Below are 6,957 nucleotides of genomic sequence, written 5' to 3' on the forward strand. Positions count from 1 at the left end.
AGTTTAATCATGTTTCCACAGCTTGACTGTATCAGCCCCTCCAAAGGCCCCTTTATCTTTTTTTTTCAGTCCTATATCTGGATAGGTGTAGCATGGTGACAAAAGATTGTAAGTTATTTAAAGACTGGAGTCAGGTAGCTGGGATTGAATTCTACCTGTGTGAACCTGTGCAAGTTTCTTAAATATTTCCAGCCCAAATTTCCTCACTTTAATGACCCCTGAATAACTTGTGCAAGAAATGGGTTCCAGCTAAGGATGAAGAATTAAATTGAAATTTGAGTGACCACCCCCCAAAAAGTTTTTAGTTTTATTTAATTCAAGTTTTGTGCCTGCTGAAAAAACAAGTATACCAACAAAACCACAACATTTTTTTAAAATAAAACAAAATGCATAATATAATATTCACAATGTCTAGGAATCAATAAAATACTAGACATATACAGAAATTGCAATAAAAGAGTCATTCTCAATCAAAAGAAATTTATTTTATTATTATTGTAATTTTTGTTTTTTTCATTTTTGTTTAAGTACAGAGAGCATCCCCCCCTACCATNTAATTCAAGTTTTGTGCCTGCTGAAAAAACAAGTATACCAACAAAACCACAACATTTTTTTAAAATAAAACAAAATGCATAATATAATATTCACAATGTCTAGGAATCAATAAAATACTAGATATATACAGAAATTGCAATAAAAGAGTCATTTTCAATCAAAAGAAATTTATTTTATTATTATTGTAATTTTTGTTTTTTTCATTTTTGTTTAAGTACAGAGAGCATCCCCCCCTACCATCCCCCCACTACAGCCATCCCTGCCACCTACCCCTGATCTCAGCCCCTCTTAGTTCTGTCCTTGTGTCCTTTTAGTTGTTTCTGAAAACCCTTCCCCCCACTACTACTTTATCCGCTCCACCTCCCCTCTGGTTACTGTCAGATTGTTCTTAATTTCAATGTTTCTGGTAATATATCTATATGTATTTTAGTTTCCAGTTTTTATTTTATTTATTTTATTTTATTAAATACTTCTGAATTTTGTTGTTGCTCAAATACAGTTTTCTGCCTTTTTCTCCATCCCTCCTCACCACCCCAGGCATCTCTACCTTCCTCTTCTGTTTCCACCCCACCTTGTTTTTGTCCATGTGTCCTTCATACATGTTCCTGTAAACCCTTCACACTTTTCCTCCCATTATCCCTTCCCTTTTGCCCTCTGGTCTATCAGTTTCTTCTTAATTTCAATGTCTCTGGTCATAATTTGCTTCCTTGTTTGTTTTGTTGATTAGGTTCCACTTGAAAGTAAGTATTTGTGTTTTACTGCCTGGCTTGTTTCACTTAGAATAATGCTCTCCAGTTCTCTCCATGCTGTCACAAAGAATAGGAGCTCTTCCTTTATTTCTGCTGCATAGTATTCCATCATGTAAATGTACCATAGCTTTTTGATCCACTCACTCACTGAGGGGCTCTTAGGTTGCTTCCTGCACTTGGTTATTGTAAATTGTGCTGCTGTGAACATTGGGGTGCATAGGGATTTTTTGGATTGGTGTTTCAGGGTTCTTATAGTATAATGCCAGCACTGGAATTGCCAGGTCAAGAGGCAGTTCCATTTTTAGCTTTTCGAGAGAATTCCATACTGTTTTCCACAGTGGCTACACTAGTCTGCATTCCCACCAACAGTGCACTAGGGTTCCCTTATCTGCACATCCTCTCCAGCACTTGCGGTTTTTTGATTTGTTTATGTTGGCCATTCTCACTGGTGTGAAGTGGTATCTTATTGTGTTTCTAATCTGCATCTCTCTGATGGCTAGTGATGCTGAGCCATCAGCATCTTTTCATATGTCTTTGGGTCCTCTGTATATCCTCCTTGGAGAAGTGTCTGTTCAAGTAATTTGCCTATTTTTAAATTAGGTTGTTTGTCTTCTTGGAGTTGAGTCTTGTGAGTTCTTAATATGTTCTGGAGATCATACCCTTGTAGGAGGTATCATTGGCAAATATGTTTTCCCCTATGATTGGTTCTCTTTTTAATTTTAATGCTATTTTCTTTAGCCCTGGAGAAGCTTTTTATTTTGATGAGATCCCAGTTGTTTATTTTCCTCTTTATTTCCCCTGCTCTAGGGGAAATATCAGTGAAAATATTGCTGCATGGAATATCTGAGATTTATGTGCCGATGTTTTCTTCCAGGACTTTATGGTGTCACAACTGCTATTTAAGGTTTTATCCACCTTGAATTTTTTTGTATTTGGTGTAAGTTTTTTTGTATAGGGTGTAAGTTTCATTTTGCTTTGCATATAGCTGTCCAGATTTCCCAAGACCATTTGTTGAGGAGGCTGTTTTCATTCCATTTTATGCTTCTGCCCCCTTTGTTGAATAGTAATTGACCATAAAGGCTTGAGTTTATTTCTGGGCTCTCTGTTCTGTTCCATTGCTCTATGTGTCTATTCTTATGCCAGTACAGGCTGTGATTACAGTGGCCTTGTGATACACTTTAATATCAAGCATTGTGATTTCTTCTACTTTCTTCTTTCTCAAAATTGCTGCAGCTACTTGGGATTGTTTATGGTTCCATATAAATTTCTGAAATGTTTGTTCTTTCTCTGTAAAATTTGTCATTGGTACTTTAATAGGGACTGCATTGAATCTATAAGTTGCTTTGGGTAATATGTACATTTTGATTATGTTAATTCTTCCAATCCATGAGCATAGTACTTGCTTTCATTTGTTTGTATCTTCCTTAATGCATTTCTTTAGTGTTGTGTAGTTTTCTGCACACAGGTCTTTTACCTCCTTGGTTAGGTTTATTACTAGGTAATGTATTTTTGTTACTGTATCAAATGGGACTATTTTTTATTTCTTTCTGATATTTCATTTTTGGTGTACAAAAATGCCTTTGATTTCTGAATATTAACTTTGTATCCTGCTGTTTTGCTGAATTCACTTATTAGGTTGAGTAGTTTTTGGTGGAGCCTATAGGATTTTCTATGTACACTGTAATGTCATCTGCAATGACAGTTTTGCTTCCTCCTTTCAATTTGGATGCCTTTTATTTTTCTTTCTTGTCTGATTGTAGTGGCTAGGGTTTCCAATAATATATTGAACAGAAGTGGTGAAAGTGGACATTCTTATCTTGTTCCTGATCTTAGTGGGAAAGCTTTTAGTTTTTGCCCATTGTGTATGATGTTAGCTGTATGCCTTTTGTATATGGCCTTTATTATGTTGAGAAATGTTCCTCTATTTTCACTTTGCTGAGTGTTTTAATTATAAATGTGTGCTGTACCTTATCAAGTGCTTTTTCTACATCTATTGCAAATCATGTGGTTTTTGACTTTTGTTTATGTGATNTTTTGATTATGTTAATTCTTCCAATCCATGAGCATAGTACTTGCTTTCATTTGTTTGTATCTTCCTTAATGCATTTCTTTAGTGTTGTGTAGTTTTCTGCACACAGGTCTTTTACCTCCTTGGTTAGGTATTACTATTTTCACTTTCACTATTTTCACTTTGCTGAGTGTTTTAATTATAAATGTGTGCTGTACCTTATCAAGTGCTTTTTCTACATCTATTGCAAATCATGTGGTTTTTGACTTTTGTTTATGTGATGTATTGCATTTATTGATGTATGAATATTGTACCATGCTTGCATCCCTAGGATGAATCCCACTTGATCATGGTGTATGATTTTTTAATGTATTGCTGGATGTGGTTTGCCAATATTCTGTTGAGGACTTTAGCATCTATGTTCATCAGTGATATTGTCCTAAAGTTTTTTTCTCTGCTATGTCTTCATCTGATTTTGGGATTGGGATGATGCTGGCTTCATAAAAAGAGTTTTGGAGTCTTCTGTGTTCTCCAATTTTTTTTTTGAATAGTCTGTGAAGGATAGGGATTAGCTCTTCCTGAAATGCTTTGTAGAATTCTCCTGTGAAACCATCCAGCACAGAGCTTTTGTGTGTTAGGAGTATTTTATTACTTCTTCATTTTTGTCAGCTCACTACTGGTCAGGCTTTCTGCTGGTTCTTCATTGGGTTTTGGAAGATTATATTTTTCTAGAAATTTATCCATTTCACCTAGGTCTTCAAATATCTTGGCATATAGTTCTAGTTCTTCACAGTAATTCCTTACAGCATTTTGTATTGCTGTGGTATCAGTTGTAATCTCTCCTTTTTCATTTCTGATTGTGTTTATTGGGTCCTCTCTCTTTTTTTCTTGATAAGTCTGCTTAAAGGCTTATCAATTTTGTTTATGTTTTCAAAGAACCAGCTCCTGTATTTATTGATTCTTAGAATGATTCTTCTAGTCTCTGTGTCATTTAATTCTGCTCTGATCTTGGTCATTGCATTCCTTCTACTTGTTTTGCACTGTCTTTATTGTTGTTCCTGCACTTCATGTAGGTGTAGGGTTAAGTGGTTTATTTGAAATGTTTCTATCTTTTTTAGGTAGGCTTGTTTTGCTATGAACTTTCCTCTCAGGACCACCTGAACTGTGTCCCATAAGTATTGGGTTGTTGTGTCTTCATTTTCATTGTTTTACAGAAACTTTTTGATTCCTTCCTTGATCTCATTCTTGATCCATTCATTGTTTAATAGCACACTATTCAATCTCCATGAGTTTGAGTGTTTTTTTATTTTTTCTTTTATGTTCCTTTTGAGTTTTAGCCCCTTGTGATCAGAGAAAATGCTTGTTATGATTCATTTTTTTTCATTTGTTGAGGTTTGTTTTGTGTCCTTTCATGTGCTCTGTGTTTGAAAATGTTCCATGTATATTTGAAAAGCATGTGTATTTTGCTTCTTTGGGATGAAAGGCTGCATATATACCAATTAAATCCCTTTGATCTAGGACATCGTTCAATGTCACAATATCTTTCTTGATATTTTGTTTGGAAGATCTGTCCATTTTTGAGAGTGGGGTTTTAAAATCCCCTGCTATAATTGTGTTGCTGTCTATATCTTTCTTGAGTCTTCCAAGATTTTCCTTATATATTTGGGTCTCCTATGTTAGGTGCATGTATATTTATGTATATTTATAATGTTTATGTCTTCTTGACAAATTCTTCCCTTGAGTATTATGAAGTGTCCTTCTGGATCTCTTTTTTCATGACCCTTGTTTTGAAGTGTATTTTGTCTGATATGAATATTGCTACCCTAGGTTTTTTTCCTGTCCATTTGCTCAGAATGCTTTTTTCCAACCCTTCACTTTCAGTCTGTGTAGGTCTTTTGTTTTGAGGTAGGTCTCTTTGTAGGCAATGTATATGTAGGTCATGTGTTCTTATCCATTCAGCTACTCTATGTCTTTTGATTGGAGCATTCAAATCATTTACATTTAAGGTTATTATTGATAGGTACTTATTCATTGCCATTTTACTCCCTTTGTACCTTTGTTTCTTTCTCTCTCACTGTTTTTCTTCCTTTTCTTAAACCATACACTTTAGCATCTCTTGCAGAGCTGATTTGAAGGAGGTGTTTTCTCTGAGCCTCCTTTTGTCTGGGAAACTCCTTATTTCACTTTCCATTTTAATTAAGAGCCTTGCTGGATAGAGTGGTCTCAGTTGCAGGCTTCTGTTTTTCATTACTTGGAATATTTCATTCCAATCCCTTCTGGCCTGTAGTGTTTCCCTTGAGAAGTCAGCTGCTAGCCTTATCAGGGTCTCTTGTATGTTACTTCCTGTTTCTCCCCTGCTGCCTTTAAGATTCTCTCTTTGTCTTGGAATTTTGCCATTTTAATTATGATGTAAGAGAAAGAGACATTTAATGAAGACCAGCCATGAGATGACTCAGGTATTAGAATGACCAGAGAAGGGGTTTAAAACAACATGAAGGTGTCTTGTAGGTTTTGAAGCTGAGCTACTGAAAGAAAAATAAGTTTGAATTTTTAATGAAAATAGTGAACAAGAGTGTAATTTAGGAAAAGCCAGTTACTCCTGGTATTGTTTTAAAGAAGATATCCAAATAAAGAGAAGAATGAGACATACCAAGCTTTGGAGTAACATTAACAGAGCATGGATCTGAGAATGGAGTTAATAGGCAAAGTTATGGAAATAGATAAAATCATCCAGAATTATGAGCCTCAAATCTGAGACTTTTATAGAAGGACTGAATTTTGATTCAGAATGAGGTTTCTGGTGTGAGAAGTAAAAGACTTGAATGATGTAGAATTGATATCAAGCTGTATGTTTGTCTCCTTTTTGGATTAGCTGGAGAGCACAGCAGAGTGTATTGTTACAGTAATTTGGAGTGGTTATGCAATTGAACTGCAATACATAAATTACATAATATAAAATGTGTATGTTAAATATATGCATATGCAATATAAAATAAAAATATGAAAGAAGTTTTATAGTATCTGTCTATTTTTGTATGTTTGAAATATTGTATTGTATATTGTATTCGAGTCTTAAAAAATATGTATTGTATTCAAAAATATGTGATTGTATTCAAGTTTTTGAAATACAATATGTATAATATTGTATTCAAGTTTTAAAAATAGTATCCTAAGAACCCTAAAACACCAATCCCAAAGAACATATGAACCCCAATGTTCATAGCAGCACAATTTACAATAGCCAAGAGTTGGAAGCAACCTACGTGCCCATGAGTAAATGAATGGATCAAAAAACTATGGTACATGTACACAATGGAATTTTATGCCGCAGAAAGAAAGAAGGAGCTCCTACCTTTTGCAACAACATGGATGGAACTGGAAAGCATTATGCTGAGTGAAATAAGCCAGGTGTTGAAGGACAAATACCATATGATCCCACCTTTAACAGGAAGCTAAACAACAAAACAAATAAGCAACAAAATATAACCAAAGACACTGAAATAAAGAACAGGCTGACAGTCACCAGGGGGAGAGGGGAGGAAATTTCGGGGGAAATAGGGGAGGGATTTAGAGGAACATATATAAAGGATACATGGACAACAACTGAGAAGGGTGGAAAGGGGGAGGGAGGGAGGGAGGGAGGGG

This window comes from Sturnira hondurensis, unplaced genomic scaffold (assembly GCF_014824575.4).
Source record: "Sturnira hondurensis isolate 20B ecotype Veracruz unplaced genomic scaffold, ASM1482457v3 Scaffold0004248, whole genome shotgun sequence".
Classification (NCBI taxonomy): Eukaryota; Metazoa; Chordata; class Mammalia; order Chiroptera; family Phyllostomidae; genus Sturnira; species Sturnira hondurensis.